General features: G+C 42.2%; 1 long non-coding RNA gene across 1 annotated transcript in view; it reads left to right on the top strand.

Annotated features, from left to right (window-relative positions):
• LOC147032416 (uncharacterized) overlaps positions 1-17,662 on the top strand; it is a 37,614-nt gene extending 19,952 nt beyond the window's left edge. Inside the window, exon 3 of the long non-coding RNA XR_015055159.1 lies at positions 17,517-17,662. This is a non-coding gene — a long non-coding RNA (uncharacterized LOC147032416). The remainder of the gene's footprint in view (positions 1-17,516) is intronic.
• Positions 17,663-22,901: the final 5,239 nt, after the last annotated feature.

The raw sequence follows: 22,901 nt of genomic DNA, 5'->3' as shown, positions 1-22,901 counted from the left end.
TACAATTTGTGCCCCGATCGGAATGTACAGTCAGCAGTTGCTACAAGGTAGAGGTACATATATGGATATATTTGGATCTGTAATTTAGGGACTCTCTGTGGGTGTGTGTGTGTGTGTGTGTGTGTGTGTGTGTGTGTGTGTGTGTGTGTGTGTGTGTGTGTGTGTGTGTGTGTGTGTGTGTGTGTGTGTGTGTGTGTGTATGCCTGCATGCCTGGTTACGGGCACTGTGGTGCCAAAGTTTCATTCTGTATCTTGGAGGTTTTAATTTTTAACCTTAACAGCATCCAATCGATCACATTTTCCTTTCTCCTCGTGACTGTTTCTAAAGCAATTAGATATTTTGTATGACTCGGTGCAGTGCTTTACAAAGCTTACATGGTTTCCCTTTGTGAGTTTCAAAGCAAAATACATTTGATAACACCCGGTTTCCAAGCCGTTCGCCGTATTAACGTGTTTTCTCAATTAGAGCAAAAAAATTTAAACCTGTCACATGACGTGTGTGTGTGTGTGTGTGTGTGTGTGTGTGTGTGTGTGTGTGTGTGTGTGTGTGTGTGTGTGTGTGTGTGTGTGCGCGTGTGTGCATGTGTGTTGTTCTTAAAGGATAACATATTCTCTCCTAACTCCCCTATCCCCACTACATCTATCCCTCTCTCACTCTTTGTCCCATCCTCGCTCCACCCCTCATAATACAGTGCAGCATCTTCCCACATATCTCTCTCTCTCTCTCTCTCTCTCTCTCTCTCTCTCTCTCTCTCTCTCTCTCTCTCTGTCTCTCTCTCTCTCTCTCTCTCTCTCTCTCTCTCTCTCTCTCTCTCTCTCTCTCTCTCTCTCTCTCTCTCTCTCTCTCTCCAAAGGTATCTAGATGGTGGCTCTGCCCGGATGGTGGTTTTCTCCGCATATATCCAAATGGTGGTTATTTCCGCACATATCCGGATGGTGGTTATCTCAGAAACTATCCAGATGGTGGTTATGTCTGGACGGTGGTTATCTCCATACGTGTCTGGAAAGTGGTTATTTCTAGATGGTGGTTATCTCCGGACGTGTCTAGAAGGTGGTTATTTCTAGATGGTGGTTATCTCCGGACATGTCCAGACAGTGGTTATGTCCAGACAGACCCTCTTCTCACACTGCCTTCCCTTGCCCTCCCCTCATACTGCCTTCCCTTGCCCTCCCCTCATACTGCCTTCCCTTGCCCTCCCCTCATGTTGCCTTCCCTTGCCCTCCCCTCATGCTACCTTCCCCTCCTTTCATGCTGCCTTACCTTTCCCCACCCTGCCTTACTCCCCTACTCCTCCACACTCCCCCACCCTTCCTCATTCCCTGCTTCCTCACTCCCCCACCCCTCTCTCCCCTACCGTCTTTTTCCTCCCCCCCTTTTTTTTTCTTCCTCAATATTACCCCATTTCTTGGATTTGCCTGCAGTGTACCTGCACAGAGACCTTGTAGATATCGCTGCAATGACTACAAATTTGCCTATCTTGTTTTCAACAACTGTGGCAATATATTACATAGTGGCATTGTGTTAAGAACATGCAACGTTTAAGATGCAGCTGTAGGCATCGTGAAGCAGACGACATTTTTGTGTGGCACAAAACAAAACACAGATGTCCCAGGTGAGTTGCATATATTTTTATGTGTTTGCTGCAATCTATTCTACATACACTGTATATATAAAACCGATTTGCCTGCCTGCTTAATACCAGCTCTGCCCATCAACACCAGGTTGGGGTAGAGCATGAGCAAATTTCAGGCAAACACACATGCACAGTTGAAGCTCCGCTCCTCTCAGCAAGATGGGGCAGAGAAATTTTTTGACAAATGCACACACACAATCCAAGCTCCACCTCTCTCCTCAGCAACATGCTGCAGAAGATGACTTGATTTTTTTTAATTTTTTTAAGTCCTGGTGTTATAAATACGTAAGTTTCCTGAGCAAGGATCATATACTCTTCATCCACCGTTTCACCTTTCTGGGCATGCGAATGATGGTCCTGACCGCAGACTTCAATGCATCCACCATGCTCACTATGATATGAAATATTTAAAACTTAACAAACAGAACACCAAAAACTTGAGAGTTCAGTTTGCAAGCACACACCAACAAATTCATCCATGAAGGATGAACCATACCGAATTGCCACCCTCAAATTACACTGAAATTGGTAGGCAAGTGAAAGTGGTGAACTGTCTCAGACAGGATAAATTATGTTGATGCGTTGAGTGGGCCAATGCGAACACATATCATATTTGTAGGCGTCCTCTCGTAACGTGAATAATAATAATAATAATAATAATAATAATAATAATAATAATAAACAGAAGAAAAACAATAGGTTATCCAGTCCATTTGACTGGATACCCTAATAATAATAATAATTAAAACTGGTAAACCAGTAATCCCGGGCTTCAAGGCGTGCCTCCATTTTAACAAATTTCAACACCATCACCCTGTCACATGATGTGGGTTTTCCGAGTTAGAAAGTTAGTTCAAGTCTGCAATGTGGCCCAGCTACGGGGTCCCTCATGTTATCTCAATGAAGGATTGAAAAGCCCATAGCAATACATGATAGAGAAAGAAACTTCACATTGGACAAATCGAGGCTGGACAAATTTTCAAGTCCCCAAAAAAGTCCAATAACTCCACATTTGCATATTAATGTAAATGGCGAACTTGTAGAACGTTAAAATATCTTCCAGAATGTGTGGTCACTTTTTGTCTATCTTCTTTGGTTTTCATTTTACGACATGTCAAAAATTGGTGATTTTCAACTTTGGGGGGCTCTGGGGCCTCACTGGGGTAAAATACAGACATAGTGTAAACATATTTGGAATCCCCTCTTCAAGGCCTATCAGAATCTGTCATTAAATTTTTTCAACTCTCATTTGCATATTTGGCATATTTAATGAGGCGAATCGGCATCATTTTAATCATATAAATTATGTAACGATTTCGATGAAATTAACAACTTAACATTCCAATGGAACCTCGCAAATGTGTGCAAAAGATTGAGGCTGTCGTATTACCCCTTCTGGAGAAGAAGATGTTTTTAGGTTTTGGAGAAAATCCAATATGGCCGCCATACCACGTGACGGACGTCATCAAAATTTTCAAAGTATAAACAGCAAGTGGAGAGTTATTAAGATATTACGTTTCATTGAATTTCATCAAAGCATTGTTTTCATTTAACGACATTTCAAAAATGGGTGATTTTAAACTTTGGGGGTCTCTGGAGCCTCACTGGGGTCAAGTCCAGACATGGTATAAACATATTTGGAGTCCCCTGTTAATGAGCTATCTAAATCTGTCATTAAATTTTTTCAACTCTCATTTGCATATTTTGCATATTTAATGAGGCGAATCGGCATCATTTAAAATCATATAAATTAAATAACGATTTTGACCAAATTAACAAATTAACATTCCCATGGAATATTGGACATGTGTGCAAAAGCTTGAGGCTGTTGGGTTATCCCTTCTGGAGAAGAAGATGTTTTTAGGTTTTGGAGAAAATCCAATATGGCCGCCATACCACGTGACCTACGTCATCAAAATTTTCAAAGTATAAACTTCAGGTGGAGAGTTATTAAATGGATAAGTTTCATTGAATTTCATCCAAGCGTTGTTTTTATTTTATGAGATTTCAAAAATTGGTCATTTTCAACTTTGGGGGGCGCTGGGGGCTCACTGGGGTAAAATACAGACATAGTATAAATATATTGGGAGTCCCCTGTTTATGTGCTATCGAAATTTGTCATTAAATTTTTTCAACTCTCATTTGCATATTTTGCATATTTAATGAGGCGAATCGACATCATTTTAAATCATATAAATTAAATAACGATTTCGACCAAATTAACAAATTAACATTATCATGGAACTTAGCAAATGTGTGCAAAAGATTGAGGCTGTCAGATTATCCCTTCTGGAGAAGAAGATGTTTTTAGGTTTTGGATAAAATCCAATATGGCCGCCATACCACGTGACCTACGTCATCAAATGTTTCATAGTATAAACTTCAGGTGGTGAGTAATTATCCTGTTAAGTTTCGTTGAATTTCATCCGACAGTTTTCCCTCCAGATCCGCCACAAAATCGGTCAGTAGAACATAAAAACGCCTTTAATAATAATAATACTAACGATTTCAATAGAGCTTCAGCCATGCTTGAATCGCGTTCGCGTTCGGGCGAGATTTAATAATGTAGACATGGACGATGGCTATTCGATGCCCGTGTCTGCATGGTTACTTTATTGTTTGAATCAAATGATCATTGCCAATGCCATGGTGCCACCAAAGGTGAACGGAGGTGATATTTTCATCCCTGTTTGTTTGTCTGTGAGCAGGATGTCTCAAAAAGTTATTGACGTTTTCGGACGAAACTTGGTGGACAACGATGAATTGATTCGATTTGGGGGAAGATGGAGATCCGGATCCAGATCTGAGAATTTTTTTAATTCTTTTAAAGTGTTTGGCTGTGCTTCAGCCCAAAAGCTTTAAGAATGTACTGAATGTGCTTGGCATTGTGAAACAGGCATTCAAATAACATGGGAAAGGTCACCACTGTCATCCTCTTTGCACTGACATTGACAACTGGCATTGTGTGCCAATTTGAAAAGGTCTTGGTGGAGTGGAGGTGGATCAGCTTGGGCCAAGCCAGGTTGGGCCATTTTTGATCTTGGGCCTTTTGACTGCACCCAAACTTGACTGGGTTCGGTTGGACTCCTGTAATTATCACATGGTATACCAAAGTTGGACCAAATGTAATATCCCGACCACCCTTTGTAGCAACAAGCAGTGCAATACTTCACCATTGAGAGAAGGGACCAAAAACGATATATACAGGAGGTGTAGCATGACACCTCAAAATGTTATGGATGGATTCGGATGAAACTTGGTGGATGAGTTGGTTCGGTGACAAGAACAAGCCGATTCGATTTTGGTTCAAGTCCAGATGCAGATCCAGCCTCTCAGTAGGATACAAAACGTAAACTGTTCAATGTTCATCCTGGTTGAGGTATGTGCTCCACCGAGTACTGTTGTAGTTAATTCTTCATTTAGTCAATAGAAGTTGAACTTTCTATACCCACAGCTCGGTGGGTAAACAGCTGGAGTTTTCATAAGACTACCTGAAAGAAACAGCACCAAATGTGCTTTTTCATCCCACGCCCCTCCGACAAGACGGGGAGGTGGGTGTGGGGGTATTACAACGAGCTCCGGAGACAGGGGACATTGAAATGATTTCCGTCCGAATGACCGATCATCGATCCATGACCAATCATCCGTCCATGTACTTTTGTGTTCACGATATTTCAAAAACAGTTGAACATTTGGCTTTCATATTTCAGATATCTAATCCTCATGACATTATCTCAACCTGCTTAGATCACGGCTGTGATTGCTTGAATTGTGTTGCCATGGCAGCCTCAATAACTTGGCTTGTGTTCGAGATATTTCAAAAACCTTTCAAGATTTAGCTTTCATATTGCAGAGATCTATTCCTCGCAGCACCCAAAAGGCAGTGGACCGAGAGTATCAGCTCCTTGTCATCCTTATTTCAGGTTAATTTAAGGCCCCCCCATCATAACTTCGCTCAAAAAGACCAATGTAAGTACTTGAGATAAAGAAAATATGTTATCGTAACAGTCTCAGGATTAAATCAAGTTACATAAATTAAGTTTGCAACAATTAAAAAAACAAGCCACCGATGAGAGGTTCGCCACATTAACATTAAACAAACAAAGGCAGGTTCACTTCATCCCATCGCTACTGTAACGCGGCCTCGTGATATACACATAATTGTACAGACTTCATATCTTTGGCTGGATTGGGTGATGATGTGTATTTACCATCTCATTATTTTAAAAAAATATTAGGATGTATTTGTTTACAAGTGTATTGTAGATAGCCAAGGTGGTTTACCAGAAAAAGGAAAAAATATATTGCTCAAAAATATTTGCTACAACTGGTATATGAGGAGTAATATTACACAATATAAATTTAACCCTCAATCAAAAATAAATATTCCCAGTGGAAGCTACACCACACAGCTGATCAAAAACAATGGCTAAAAATTACAGCAGAGTGAACTGCCTCACGAATGCACAAGCTTGATGAAATCATGCCCTTCCGAATGACGTGTATACAGAACACCTATTATTCACATGTAAATTTTGTCACTCATTGTTAGTAGTGACTGAAGTTGGTTTCCTGCGTAATCGCATCACTAGGCAGAACCAGATGGCTGCCTGGTTCCTCTGTGCTCCAACCAGCATCTGCCATTCTGGAATGGAAATTCTGCCCCCTCCTTCCCTCCACCCTTCAACAACTCGCTTCCTTCGGGACTTTCACTATGTTCCCTGGGAAACATATTTCCACCAGCACAACATGGTGACCTTTGGCCCCAAACTTTGGAGGAAAAAAAAAAGACGTCACACCGAGTTTTACAAAAAAAATAGGCAAATGCCATTATACGGTATAAACATTGACTAATGGGGTTTTAGTACTTATATTTAAACTTTGAAAGGGTTTAACTTTTGGAGCTTTCTTTCTCAAGTAATAGCCAAATACCAAAATCACTCGACTTGGACTCAAATATGAATATATTGTCAAAATAGGGGATAATGGCCTCAGAAGGAAAATAAACCCAAAGGAACGTATGACCACAGTAAAAAAAAAAAAAAAAACTAGAAGGGCATTCGATAGAGCGCATACCTCTGCCACGTAATGTCTGATCCATGAGAACATATCGGGCACAACACATTTTTGAGATATCATGTTTTATATCGTTTTTGGCCCTATCTCTCAATGGTGAAGAATCACTTTGAAAATTAAATTATTCTCGTATCCAGATCTGGATGTTCACCAAAATCTAATCAGCTCGGCCTTGTCACACACCGAACCCGTCCAAAAAAAATTCATCCACATCCGTCTGCCACTTTTTGAGACATCCTGCACACAAACAAACAAACAAACAAACAAACAGGCCAGTAGGCGGCGATGGGTCGCCGAGCAGGAGGTAAAGTATTCCATATATCACAAAAACCTGAATATATTTGATAGAGCATCACCTGTAGATGATACGTGCCAAATTTCATAACCCTACGTCGGATAATGGCTTTCAGAATTAATTTCGCGTGAACGGTACCGATTTTGCAGGTTTTTCGGTTGTTGCTAGGGAACCAAAGCGTCCATAGCAACCATCACAATTTCCAAAGCACGAGGTTAATAAGATGTACCTACCACCCGAGTTTGGTCAAAATCCGCCCACGTTTACTACCAATTATGCTGATGACAAACGAACAAACATCCAAACAAACAGACAGAATTACTGACAATAAGGGTCACCTATTTCAGCGACCCAACAAACACAGACAAACAAACAAACAGACAGAAACGGGTGAAAACATAACCTCCTTCACCTTCGGTGGCGGAGGTAATAAGGGCATATGTTTGGATAGTTTTGATGGTATTTTAGGTGGAATGAATCATGAGTATGACCATCATGTAAATATGACGTAAATAAATCGCAGTTTTGAAATAGGGGTTTTTAAGCTGTCAATAGTGCTTCGAATATTCCCGAAATTAAATTTGTTCTTGACATTGGATAAACCAAAAATAATAGTTGTATCTTCTGTTAACCTTTCACTTGGTAACTTAATAGAAGAAATATAATTTTCTCTTGACCACTCATCAATAAATGTAACAATGGGCATCACCGCATGCCATATGTATTTAATGTGATTAATCAAATAATCCTCATATTCCATTTCCAAGCTAATCACAAGTCTCGTATGGCTTTGCTTCAGCCCAAAAGCTCTGAGAATGTAGTACATGTGCTTGGCATTGTGAAACAGGCATTTAAATAACATCGGAAAGGTCACCACTGTCATCCTCTTTGCGCTTACATTGTGAACCGGCGTTGTGTGCCAATATGAAAAGGCCTTGGCGGAGTGGAGGTGGACCAGCTTGGGCCAAGCCAGGTTGGACCATTTTTGACCAGCTGAGGCAAGGCTGCACCAAAGCTTGACTGGGTTTGGTTGGACTCCTGTAATGATCGAAATGAAATACAAAGGTTGGACCAAATGCAATATCCCTACCTGCCTTTGTAACAACCATTGCAATACTTTAATCTGAGTATTATTTCGTAGTGTAGAAATGTATACATCACATAAAAAAAACACCTATCCCATCTGTTAGGATGTGTTTGTGGGTGCTAAGGATCTTATAGTACTGGTACATTGGATGGGGTATGAATTAGGTCGAATTTTAAGCTGATGTTGTCTGTGTGTTCATGTAGGTTATAAAAAAAATGTGTAACCAGGGAACCGTTAGAGTGAAATTGTCCTGTTCTTGTGTATGCCATTAGGAGGTGGTATAGCTGACATAGGCATTCGACAGGAAAGTGTAATTCCTACATGTCCTCTCTGTAAACCAGACAAGGCACCCAGGCATTTGGTAAGGAGAGTGTTGGGAACAGGATGGTGATGGCTGTGTCTGTGTCCCATGTGTGGTTTTACAAACCTCCCTGTGGCGAGCGAAACCAGCCAGCCCGTGTGATGTCACTATGGCGGCAACTACCATGCTGCATGATTGGCAGAGCTGGGCTGGGAGTTAGGGATGTTCTAGAGCTGTGGGCACGACTGTGGGGGAGATAATGATAGAGAGACTTGCATGGAGTCAGTCAGAAGTCAGTAGGAGTTGTAGCTTGAGTCGAGAGGAGATGAAGTCCAGGCAGTCATTCTCTCTCTCTCTCTCTCTCTCTCTCTCTCTCTCTCTCTCTCTCTCTCTCTCTCTCTCTCTCTCTCTCTCTCTCTCTCTCTCTCTCTCTCTCTCTCTCTCTCTCTCTCTCTCTCTCTCTCTCCAAGGTGTGGCAAGAACATTTTCGGTGGTGTTGTCTGAGGGCCAACCCGTGCCTCCCTGATTCCCACCCTTGTTACCCATAATGAAATCTGCGTCTACCCCCGTATCCTTCAAAACCTTGCCTGGCCCCCTGTTGTGGGTGAATGAAAGATCGTGTGCTAGTTTAATTTGGTTTTACGTGTGCTTTGCTTTTCGTGTTTATGTGTGCTTTGGTTTGGTTTACATGTGCTTTGGTTATTACCCTGTGCACGCCAAGCGAAAAGTGGGGTTGAGCAATGGATTCATGTCTGCCCATCAGTCTGTCCATCTTATTAGTTTATGATCATCAGTTTATGATTGAGGAACAACATAATTAAAATAGAATGTCATATTTTGAATACAAATCAGAACATGAATCGGAAGACATATTCTTGTGGGCCGGAGTTAGGTGGCGATAAACGACCACAAGGTGGAGCAGTGGACTCATCTCCCACCGAACACCCGGAATTTAGGTCGTGACTCTCGGACAACTCCGAAAGGTCACAGGTCACTTAGCGGACTGTGGTCGCCAATATTTCGACGGCGTGGGGTAGGGTTAATTGCCTAATTTCAATATACCTAAATACCCATGTCGTCCAACTACACGGGAAAACCACACCCTCGACGGACCTCGGGCGGAACGGACCGTTTACCGAGCTGATCCGGGTGTAAACCGAGCTGGGATTACCAAGATCCATCGGTCCAAATGAACAATTTACGGCACCAACGGCCTTACTATTTCTGAAACCCGCACCGTGCTGTGTCAATGAAAGAAAACACGAACAACGAACTGGAACATTTTACACGGGGATTTATTTTACAACAGGCAATAATCGGGAAGGGAGACACAGAGCAGAGTTATCACGAATAAAGAAATGTAATGTACAATGAACAAGGCACTTAACGATTCTACTTACAGACGGGGTCCATGGACACACACACACACACACACACACACACACACACACACACACACACACACACACACACACACGCACACACACACACACACCCAAAAGAAACTGGACCCAGTGGGTCTTTATTCGGTAGAGCCAGGCCTGGGTACCTTCCCACCTCGTGCGGTCACACTGACTCCAATCCACCATGGTGGGACTCGAACCCACGATCCGAAGTCCACGGGCCACAAACGAGACCAAAAAAACCACGACCACAGACGAAGCCAATCGCCACCAAGACTGCAGACGCTCTGCAATCGCCACCAGGATTGCCGACGAAGCCAATCGCCACGAGCACTCTCTACTCTCTTGAGGTGGGACCAGTCTCTTTCCTCGCCACTCGCCTGATGATTGGACAGTTCCATCGTGCTCCGCTGGCCATCCCTCATTGGACAGGCCCACGGTAGGCGGGGAAACTCCCACCTTTCTGGGGTGGAGTCGGATCTGAGGGGATGGAGGCTCCGCCCACGCCTTCAGCTAAAAACATGTGGGCAATGGCGACCGGGTTGAGTCAAGGACGGTGCCATTGTTGTTGTTGTTGATGTAATAAACCTAACTATAAAATAATTCACAGCACACACACGAAATTCCCATTAGACAGAAGGACGGGACCCTGACTATAAACACATACTTATCGAAATAACTGAGCTGCGGGAACTGCTATCTGTTTGTGTGCACAAGGCTTCCAAATTCGTAACAATATTTGCCATTTTAAGTACTTTGGCTCTGAATTCATCCCGATCGCGCATGCGGAGAGAGGAGTGAGATAATATTGTTACTTCTGAGGTTCCCTAACGTGATATGCCTGAGCGCCAGGATCCATTGTCCCAAGAAAAAGCTGATCAAATGCCAACCTACTGCGTTCGGTTATTCTTTAATCTTTATCCTCCCACAAAGTCGCCCAAATGAGCCAAAATTGATGGCACACACACGGGAATCAGATTGATCAAACATGTATTTTTTACCTTTCTAAAGGTTACTTTGTGATAAATATGGAGGAAATGGTGGACGAGACGAGCAATTCAGAACAAACCATGCAAATCAAAACACAAACAAGGAAATGGAGACACGCAAACTTATATACAACAAGCTGAAGTACCCGGCGTTGCCTGGGGGAATGAAATGAAATATGTATTTCAATATTTTCTGCATGAGAAATTGGGGAATATTGGCCTTATGGGTTTGTATGAATTACCGATCTTCACAAAACATATTGCTCGATCACCCCCAGAAAAAAACCGAGGCAGTGCATAAGCAACATACTCACTCGAGGCCTGAACATGGAGGTGTTATAATAAACATGTGTAAAGCAATCTTTTTAATAACAGGCGCATGTGTAAACACTGTAATTATTAAATTTGTGTTGTTGACAACAAATCACTAAAACCTCAACATATGATCTTCAAAATACATGTTTATGAATACATATCAGAATCTACAGTCCTTATGAGTATTTTGCTGTGTCCTTCTCTAACAGCATGTTTGGCATGCAGAAGTCGATGCGAGTCTGCTTCTTCATGTCCACAAGGAGACAACTTCTCTGCCTCAAACATACTAGATGATGACTTCACGTTGTCCAAATGTGTCACCACAACTGTTTTGGTTTCATCCTGGTCCTTTACCAAATCCTCTGCAAGAAGTTTGAATAATTCCTCTTTGTTATCACCCACTTTGAGGAAGTTGCTCCAATTCTTAGGAATTCTTATTGAGGGGGTCACCTTCGCCTTTTTACCAATTCCCCGTCTCTCTCTGCAAGATTCCTTCAAGCTGTTTGGGAAGTATTGGTCAAATACCACATCTATTCTTGATGCCTTCCTGGAATTGCTCATAATTGCTGGTTTAAAGACATCTTTGCTGTATAGTGAAAAATTAACTGCCTTTCCAGGTATTGCCATGTGAACAATAGCTGGTCCATCAATGAGTACAGCTGTATAATCTGGCTCAGCATACTCTGGCGATCCACATTCTTTTAGGCACTCCATGATTTCTGATTTAGTACCTTTCCTTAATTTTCCAAATTCTGAAAGGGATGGGGGGTAGGAATGGTTCTCATGGCTAAAGAAATCTTCCAGGTCCCCTTCCCGAACTTTGGCATGCAATGAATAAGCGAGAAAATAAATGACAATCCTGAGTCAAAGCTGATACTTTCTGCTTTGCATTTCCTGTTGAGGGAAAAGATGGAGCTTATTCTTGAGAATGACATCATGGATAGACACTTTTCTCTTTTCAAGTCTCTCTTGGACATATGTTTGGTACTGGTCACTTCCAATCTTTGCTGCTATTTTCACAGATTCAACAGCCTTTCCTTCCAGAACATTTTTATCAATCAGAGACATCAGTGTATTTCCTTCTTGGTAAGGGTTTCCCTCTTCTTCAAATATTTCTACAACATTTCTGATGTGTTTCTCAAAATGTTTCTGGAACGACTTTGTGTCTTCATGGTGAAATCGCTCTTCCACATTGCCATTTATTCCACACTCCTCTTTAAATTCGGTCACCATTCTGGCAATCTCAGGTCCTGAAATCATCCATTTCATGAGAGCAGAAGGATTGTCCAGGATATCAAAGGCACCTCCATCATGTTTCACATTTCTGTTATTCTGCTCATGCACCTGATCATCCAAAAGACTAGAGAATGGCCTGTGGGATTTTTGAGTTACACATTTTCCTTGCATAAACTCCTTGTATACACTTGGGTGCTTGGTCTTCAACTCTTTTAGACTCTTCACAAAAACAGGCAGCCATCTGGCATAGTGGACATGGTCAAGTGCAAACATCCATGGAAAATTTGTTGCAGAGCATCCATAAACATGATGAAATTGGCCTCACGAATGCTTCTGACGAACATCAAAAGGATTGTCTCTCGGACAACCACTTGATACCAGTAAAGGAATTGGACAGATTCATCTGTTTGTTTTGCGACCCACTCAGAAAACTCCAACTTCTCAAGGCTTGTAACCTTGTGACTTTCCCGTGCTTTCCTCAAGAGGATAAACAATGATGCAACTGTCACCTGATGTACATAGCGAGACCTTTTTACATGGTTTCCTAAGATGGAGGGCTCTGCTCTACCTGAAGTAGTCACATCTGCTTTCACCAAGATTTCATCCAGTCCATTCCCTCTTAGCCAGTCACCAATAACAAGAAGCATTGCCATTTCAATATGGAGGCCTCCCATCATAACAATCACATGGTCTTCTCCATACTGGGTTGGCAGAAGCCACTGCACCTGCTTTGCCACAGCATACACAGGTTGGTCACATGTGACAACAATAGGCTGGTCTGGGTTCAGCTTGTTGCATGCTAACTTGTTTATGTCAAAGGTATGGCGAACCATGGCTGGGGTCTGTACATATTCATTCAATAGAGGCAAGAGGAAAGATGTGCATTTTGGTCTTTGGACAAGTTGTAGGTTTGCATAGTATGCTGACCATGGAATAACACTGCATTCAGGTTTATTTGCAATGATTGCATGTGATAATTCATGAAGCCATTCAGAGGATTCCTCCACTGGATGTAGTAGGTTGTCATTATTATTCACATTTCTCCCAGCGAGAGGAGATTCTGCGTTTTTGCCCAACAGAGGAGGTACATCTGTGTATGACTCTGGAAGATGACATGCTGGTCCCTTTGATGCTTGGTGCAAACTTGTGTTTATGTAAGACCTAGAAGAGATCTCCACATCTGGGTGTTGGATGAGAGAAATGCCCGTTCCATGGAAAGCTTTAGTTGAAGTCGCTGAAGATGGGTTATGATCAATATTGTCTATGGCTGAAGTTGTAAATATTTCAGCTTGTAATCCAGGTGGACAGACAATCTTTTCTTCAGCATATTGTCCACAGAGTAACTCAGTGACTGTTGCAGATAGTTCCTGAACTCGGGAGTATGACACACATAGACCTAACTTTGACAATTTGTCCACTAAGTCACGTTTGCGTGTCTCAGCATGCAACATAAGACCAATGTATAATGGTAGAGGGGTCTCACGATGTGGATGATGACGAATCTCTTTTACTGCCTCTTTTCGCTCACGTTTGATGCTGTTGAAACGTATCAGCTGTGATATTGACAAGGCTGCTTTACAGCTGTTAGGAGATCTTTCTGTATCAATCTGGCACCCTTCAAGTAACATCCGAAATAGAGTAAATAATGTCATGGGAATAGATCTTTCTGGAAAATCATGAGTAAAAGAACCAGTGAACTTTGGAAATTCATCAAATAATATGTTACGTATAAGACCAGCTGCTCTTGATGGGATCATTCCCTCTTCCTCTGCTGAATTCTTGCAAGAATAAAAGATGGCTTCTCCTGGAGTATCTTCAAATACAAGAAGAATGTCTTTACCCTTCTTCTGGGCTTGCAAATCAGGAATATATGTGATAATTTTGTCTTTTAATCTTGTGGAATGAACCTTGTGCTCTGCATCTTCGACTCCAAAATCATTCATACGCTGGATAGTGAGTTTCACAATGTCTGCCAGTTTGAATACTGGAAGAGAATCAGATGTTTCATTGTGATCTTTGATGGAATGGATAATTTCATTGACTACAACTCCATAAAAGAGATCATCATCATTTTTTTGTTCTCTTGCTTTCTTCCTGTCAAACGCTCTAACACGATTATTTAAGCCAATCAAACAAATTTTATGGTACTTGGCATCACGAGCAAACATGTCTCCCTCGCTTAGTTTGGCCAGGAGTTTAGTATCACTAAGTTTTAGAGCAGCAGCGAACACTTTCTCATGAATTCCTGTAGTCTGTGTATTCACAAAATTGTTCTCACTGTCTTCCTTATTTCAGAAAAAACAAGTATGCTGATTTGAGACCTTATTAAATGAAGATCTGGCCTTTAATTTCTCTCCTGAAGTTTCTGCCTCACTGTCCATCTTCCTTTTCTTTATATGTCTCTTTGCCTTAGTTTTATCATATTTATTTCTGCAGGATTTGTGATATTTGGCTTCTCTGTTAATGAATGTCTGCTCCAGGCCACACCCATCATTCATACTCTCCAGCTGAATGTTGTCTGGTAGAATCCCGAATTCATCAAAGAGCTGTAGATCTTCAGCGAGACTTGTGTAGCCGACCCCTTTGTGTGGACCATTATTGTTCATGGGACACACAAGCCGCTCTGATGTGTCTTCTTGGCACAGACAACACTGGTCCCAGCATATAGGGACTGCATTTCTCACCAGTTGAGCTTGATCAAAATCCTTACTTGCATCAAGAAATTCACATTTCCTTCTCTTTGACATCTGTAAACATATAAGTGTACTTTAATAATATGAAAATTAAATGTAAAATATTGCACTAATATCAGAAAAAATGTAATATACCTGCCAAAAAGTACAAATAAAAAAACAAAATTCCAAGGTTTCCAAAAATACTTTCAAATTTCCATAGCATAAAATAATTTTACATGTAATTAATACTAACTCTTTCAATCTACATTACGCAATATTTCATAAATCGCCCACATTAAAAAATACTGAACCAAACTCTGCACTTTCCCCAACCTAATATATGTAACAAATATTAAGATTATATATAAAAAGTCATTATCAAAAAAGCCATTATTGTATTTACATTGTCATGGACTGTTACCTCTATTATAGGTGGTCCAGAGCCCCATGAGAGTGAAACAGCAAAGAAAAGTTCTTTTCATTAAATAACAAGTGAAATCCTTCAATACAGCGTGTGGTGAAGCAAATAAGTACACTAATGTTAAAATATGCAATTTATGCTTTTTCAGCTGAAAAACAATTAAAAAGCGGACTTAATATTTGAAATGTAAAAATCTTGTTATTATTGTGATAAGCACCTTTATATATAACAGAAGGAATGAAATCGTTCGATACAGCGTGGCAGGGGGCCGCAAAAGAATGATGGCATAAGAAGAACTAAGCTTTCAGCGTTCGGCGCGAAATGTGATGGTGGGCGGAAATGACGTCTTTCATTCGTTCGTACATGAGAGGGGCGCGTTTCTTGGTTTTTTTCCGTCAAGCAATAAATTCAATGGTTTTCACACATATAACACATTAGTTTCACAAATTTCCATTGAAATACTCGGATATTTCCGTCAATTGTCGCCATTTCCGTCGAGATTACGCACTGCCATCTCCCGGACAGACGTCATTGGCTGTCTTGAGGCACGTGGGGGGGGGGGGGGACACCGGAGACGTGGTAGACACCAGGGACATTTAAAACTCGGTGCAATTGTATACAGCGCACGCGCTGTAAAAATGCTATGTATCAGAACCTATGATTTACTGCCTTTCTACAATACTAAAATTATACATTGAATAGCTATAAAAGTAAATCAAGCAAAACTCTTACCTTATTTTTTCTTTATAAGTCCTCTCTGAGAGCACCATGAGGTTTTTGAGCCAGTGGGATTTCCCCGGGAATTCCTGGGATTCCCAGGGGCATCCCTCGGGAATCCCCTTCGAGGAGGCTCCCAATGATGCAAATTGTTTTAGTAACTTCTTCTAACTTTAGAAGTTAATTATCTTTGCTTGTTTTTCTGTTGTAGAACTCATACAATTCAAGTATAAAATAGAAAAACATGTTTAAGGTAACTTTTTCATAAATCAATGGTTTTCATATAGTATAGTATTACAAGAAAAAAACAAAAATTCGTTACTTTTTTCCTTTTCTTGGGTAGTTTAATTAAATATACATTATTACAATTCATATTTTATGATTTGTTTTGTATTATTTAACTGTTTTGATTAATATTTTTTGTAAATATAATTGATATTGCAATTTTTTACACTGTCACTTTATGTATATATAGTGATTGGCAGAAATATTGGATCATGACCTAATTACAGCCAATCAAGGGCCTTGCCAGCGTGGGTGTCATTAAAAAATTAAAGTAGACATATCTATTGTACTTTGTGCCAAATGGCATGTTGGTATCTGCTTTTGCAAGATCGATCCCATATTTGTCACCAATTTACCCCACTAATTATTCGATCGCTCATGGGAAAAAAGAGGCAGGCAGTTGGTAAGCACAATACCCGATCGAGACCTGATGACCAATGATCTGGTTTTATATGGGATCAATTTTTCAGTCCAAACATAGCCCTCGGCCTTACTCTGGATGAAAGAGGAGGCCATGCAAAGTTTGGTTCCACTGGTTCCTGCAGGGTCCAAATGCATAAACAAACTAACTTTCTTCTTTATATTGTTCCAGACTTGGGGTTCGGGCATTAACACGTGAGGAAGCACTCGGATTACTCCCAAATGCCTGGCCCTGTAGGCCGACGTGCCACAGATAAGTCTGCAGCCCATCGAGTTGTGAAACAACTACAGGTGCCACATGACTCCACCAAGCCTGGCAGGGTTCCCGCTATTTAAAAATGCATTACCTTTGAGATGGATTGGCGAGGTCAATTGGGGTCACGTACCCTCCGTACATACACTGTCTGTTTACCTGTTTAAGTACAGCTGAGCAGAAACCATAAAGTACGTACGGGCTGTGGGCTAATCCACCTATCTATTACGGACACACTTTGTTGGATCATTGGACGAAAGCATGCCACGAGCAGAGTGGAAAATGTAACAACGATTTATTTGCACACACACAAGCAAGAAATCATCGAATATGTATTTAAAAGCAAAAGGGCAAAAGCCAAAAGGCACCGAAGAGAAAACTTAACCCTAAAATGTATTTCCTTCGACAGATTTGCTTCGGCAAAAGACATATGGCCATCATTCAATCTAGGAAGAAGAGACAAGAAGAACCGAGGAGAAAGACGCAGCATGGAGTGTAGGGTCAACTCCTTCTCTCATGTCACAAAAGTCAATGGGACTGTGCCAATCAAAATATATGGGGGGGGGGAGGGTGGGAAAGTTTGGCGGTGGAGTGGTGATGCAGTGCAATGGGACGTGCAACTGCATTTCTAAGGCATCCAGAACAAGTAGGCAAATTCACCATAAATGCTGTCTCTGGTGAGTTCGTTCCCTCAAACTACTTAGGCTCCGCATCATACTCTCCACCACAAACTAAGCCATGTTCTGCTCACAGAAGAAGCTTTGAGGTGACTCCCATCCCATCCACCCTTCCGGCTCACAGGACAAGCTTTTAGGTGACTCCCATCCCACCGGCACTCTGGCCTCTTTTTCTGCTCACAGGACATGGCCCTTTTGCGAGTCCAGTCTCGTGTGAGCCTCTCTCCCATTGGTGCACATCCGATGAGGGCAGGTGCATGATGCAGCTTTTGGAAAATCCCGCTGTCCCTGAGGGAGCCTTTAATGCAGTCCTCACCATGACCCCTCGTGCACAAAAGACCCGGGGAGTACCCCTAGCTCCTCCCTGCACGTGCAAACATTCTATTCTACAGTGTGCACTATCATGCAGGCTAGATGTGTTGTACTTTACTGCATATGGGAAAAGCGTTGTACTTTATTTTGTACTTGAGAAGCGTTGTCCCGCATGACAGATGTGGAAGTGCGGGGAAGGAAAAACGGAGGAAGTGCAGGGAAGGAAAAATGTGGGAAAGTAATTTGGTTCCAGTCTGGAGGATTAATTGTTTTTGGTGAGCGACGGGTGGTTGGTGGTGTGGGAGAAAATAATTATATTAATGTACTCTCAATTGTAATTGTTGCTGGTGTTTTATAAATTTAATTTTTATGCTACAAGTCGAATTGGCTGTCAGTGATGCTTTCCTTTACCCAAGAGTCTTTTAACCTAAATGTTGATAAAAGGAATGTCTTGCTATGGAACAAAGTGACCTAGTCGATAACACCAACTTTTGGTATGATTACGTCATTCGCTTTTCACCTAGAAGACACGTATTGCAGTTGGAGTTCTTGCCTAAGGCTTGTCAGCCCCCTCCACTCTCCCAAAAGCATATAAATGCCAGAAAATGTAATCCTGGTTTAGTGCAAATCATTGTGGATGCTTACATCTCAGTGGGCTGTACTCCTCGGTACCAAGTTAAAATAAAATTATCTGATGTAATGTACTTTCTGTTGTGGACAGTAAATTAATTGTGGCTTTCATTTGAGTAACAGGATTTACATTGGGTCGGTTAAAACGTTAACTACAAAATTCTACAACAGTGGTAACTAATAAAAGAATGGATAGATGCGAGTGGTGAGGAAGATGGATGCACCAAAGGATAAGAATAAACCTGCGGCGTTGAAAGAAAGACCGATGGGATGAAAGAGGGGTTACTGAATTGAGGTTTGGTGAAGGGGGTTCTTGGTGGTTTGAGGAAAGCAAGGGGGGCTGTTGGAACATACTAACGGTGGATTGAGAGAAAGGTTGAAAGGAGCGGAGTGGGGTGCGGGGGGGGAGACATCACACTGGGGATACACAAACTAACCTCAATGCATGTCCCTCCCAAACCCTTGGACAAGGGGCAAAGATCTACCAACCACATAAACCAATGTAATAACTCATTTTTGGGATCCTACATATAAATAAGTGTCTGCTCTCCCCCGGGATACATTTCCAAAACTGTCACAATGTATTACATTTAAGAGTAACATACCACGGCTTTGTGCGGCATGTTTCTGGCCCGCTGGAGGGAAAGGCGTGGCCTGGCTAATGGGCGGTGCATGTGACGCTGTGGAGGAGGTGGGAAGATGTAGCCTGTAGAATGGGTGGCACTTGTGACACACAGACAGGAACTGAGCTTTATTTTTAAGAAGAGGAGAAAGAAATAAAACCTAACCCACACTTGGAGCTACAGATCACACTGGTACAAACAATAAAATTTCAGGTCATGACTTTCCTTTGACTATTCGTGGTGTAGATGCATGACTCCCTGCAATCCATTTCTTAAAGCCACTGACAATGTCAGCCAGCGACGAAGTAAACCAGAAATGAAATAAACCAGCGACGAAGTAAACCATTGACTCTGCCTGTCATCCTTCCGAGGTCGGGAAAGTGAGTGCCAGCATGCTGATATCCTGTGTCGGAGTGGCGACCCATCCAGGATTGTGCCCAATAGCCAAGGAGACTGCTTCGGCAGCACCAACGCTCCGCACAGAGGATGGTCCCAATGGATGTATGGAAGTAAACCAGCGATGAAGTAAGCCAATGATGAAGTAAGCTCAAGTATGAGACAAGCCAGCCATGATGAGCACCTCGGGACGTGCTACCAGAACAAGTCTTCGTAACCCACTGTTCTTTGTCCACGGCCCTTCTTCCTCACATGAGTACTCCTGGTCTGCCCTCCATAATTTCTCAACGGGCTTCTTCCTCACCCCTCCAGTCCTGCTGCACGCCAGGAGCTCTGGTGTTCTCTTGGCCCTTCCTTATCCTTCTGGCAGGAGTCCTCCTCCTGGCAGGAAATTATATTATTAGCCCCCGTTGGACTTATTATGAAACGGGGACTTATGGATTTGGTCTCGATTTTTGGGTCCATGCGTGCGTGTGTGCATCCGCAACCATTCCTCGGACATGTATGGACCAATTTTATTCCTACTTGGCACAAAAACAAGACATGATGGTGTACATGTGCTCGTCATTTTTTTTCGACATCAGATCCAAGATTGCCGACTGACGGCCATTTTTGTAGCAAAAAAAACCCAATGTTGAACACATCCTCAACCATTTCTCGGACATGCATTTACCAATCCAATTCGAACTTGGTACACAGATAAGGAATGACGGCTTACATATGTGCATCGTTTTTTGTTTCGAGATCAGATCCCAGACGGTTGATTGGCGGCCATTTTATGACTTAAACATGTCCCCAACCATTTCTCCAACATGCATGGTCCGATTTTATTCAAACTTGGCACAAGCACAGTATATCAAGGCATACATCTGATACTCACTTTATTTTGTGATCTGATCAAAGATGGCTGACTGATAGAATGGTGGCCATTTTAGTTGTGCATAAATATGGGCTAGCCCTTTAACTCCATACATCAAAATTACTAAAACAACGGGGGCCATGACATTACATGTCATTTTTATTTGTTTAAATTGAATTAGCGTATATACTTGAACACTGTAACCGGGCGTAGTGGTGTGCGCCTGTAATCCGGCTACTCGGAGGCTTGGGTTGGAGGATCGCTTGAGGACGGGGGCTCTGCACTGGGCAGGGTGTGGAGCAGCCCGGAATCATGGCGAAACCCAAATCCTGATCCCTGTGTCGTAAGAGGCGACCAGGGTTGCGTCAGGAAGGGCATCCGGCGTAAAACCTGTGCCAAATCAGTATGCGGATCATAACAGATGATCCGCTGTGGCGACCCCTAACGGGAGCAGCCGAAAGATGAACAACATATACTTGAACACTGTAGAACACAAATTGCCTTCATAATAACTCCATGAATCTCCAGTTTTGCAGTACTTGGACATGTTCAAAAGGGTAGTGTATAAGACTGCTTAAAATACTGCTAAACTTCCAGATTTAAAAAAATTAAAATTGAGGTATATAGATGAACACTGTGTGGGGTATCATGTTCTATGAAATCTCGAGTTACCTCCACCACCGAAGGTGAAGGAGGTTATGTTTTTACCCCTTTCTGTCTATCTGTTTGCTTGTCTGTTTGTGTGCAGGATATCTCAAAAAGTTGTGGACTGTTTTGGATGAAACTTGGTGGACGTGTTGGGTGTGTGGCAAGGACGAATTGATTCGATTTTAGTGAAGATTCGAATCCGGATCTGGATACGAAGATTATTTAATTTTTAAAGTGATTCTTCACCATTGAGATGTTGTTGTTCGTCTTTCGGCTGCTCCCGTTAGGGGTCGCCACAGAGGATCATCCGTTATGATCCGCATACTGATTTGGCATAGGTTTTATGCCGGATGCCCTTCCTGACGCAACCCTGGTCGCCTCTTACGACACAGGGATAAGGATTGGGTTTTCCCATGATTCCGGGCTGCCCTACACCCTCTCATAGCGTGGCCCAGCACAGAGTTCCCGTCCTCAAGCGATCCTCCAACCTAAGCCTCCGAGTATCCGGATTACAGGCGCACGCCACTACGCCTGGTATTCTTCACCATTGAGATATTGGGCCAAAAACGATATAGTGCTGTGTGGCATGATATTTCAAAACTGGATTGGACCCGATATGTTCTCGTGGATGAGGCATTGCGTGGAGGAGGTATGCGCTCTACCAAGTGCCCTTCTAGTTATCTCAGTATTAAATGAGTTTCGGAATGTTGAGTCATGTGTATTTATTTCTCTCTTCATTCATTCCATTCTACTTTTCATCTTGGGATCCTCCATTTCTGTGGTCTCGTGTGTCTTCTCATAAACCGATGTTATTACCTCCGCCCAACAGGGGTGGATGGAGGTGATGTTTTCACCCCCGTCTGTCTGTGTGCAGGATATCTCAAAAAGGTTGTGGACGGATTTGGATGAAATTTGGTGAGCAGGTTAGGTGTGTGACAAGGATGAATTGTTTCGATCTTGGAGAAGATCCAGATGTGGATCCGGATACTGGAATTTTTTAAGTGATTCTTCGCCATTGAGAGTTAGGGCCAAAAACGATTTATCGCACGATATCTCAAAAAGTTGTGTACGGATTCAGATGAAACTTGGTGAACAGGTTGGGTGTGTGACAAGGACAAATTGAATCAATTTTGCTGAAGATTGGAATCTGGATCCAGACGGAGGTATGCACTCCACCGAGTGCCCTTCTAGTTTCTGAAGAGACGTGTTGCCTGATTTCACCCTGTCGGACACGCAAGCTCTACCACACGTTTCAAGAGACCAGCAGGATACTGATTCTTCTTGAACGTGGTTTCATTTAATTAGGCCATTCACAAAGCATATTGCTTTGTGGGTAAGTTTAGCTATTCAAAGATACCTGTCTACCTATTTCAATGGGCAAGAAAGTGAACTGAAATAATGGAAGAAAACTGTAATTGCTTCTTTGGGTGAACTTTGACTTGGTAAACGCGTCAAAAGGGTAACTTAACAAGTCAACTGTCATCTCCTGAAGAGGCACAAGGAAACTGGCAGTGTGAAGTAACAAATGAGGTAAGCATGAAAAGGAGCTTTCATGAGTTAGGAAGATTCGAATGTTGAAGGAAATGCACATCTGTTAAAGAGAAGACTCATCAAAAGAAACTAAAACAGACGAGGGAGGACAATTATGA

Source organism: Eptatretus burgeri, chromosome 2 (assembly GCF_056783735.1).
Source record: "Eptatretus burgeri isolate ZD-2024b chromosome 2, Ebu_testis_v1, whole genome shotgun sequence".
Lineage (NCBI taxonomy): Eukaryota > Metazoa > Chordata > Myxini > Myxiniformes > Myxinidae > Eptatretus > Eptatretus burgeri.
This window is presented reverse-complemented; position numbering and strand designations above follow the sequence as displayed.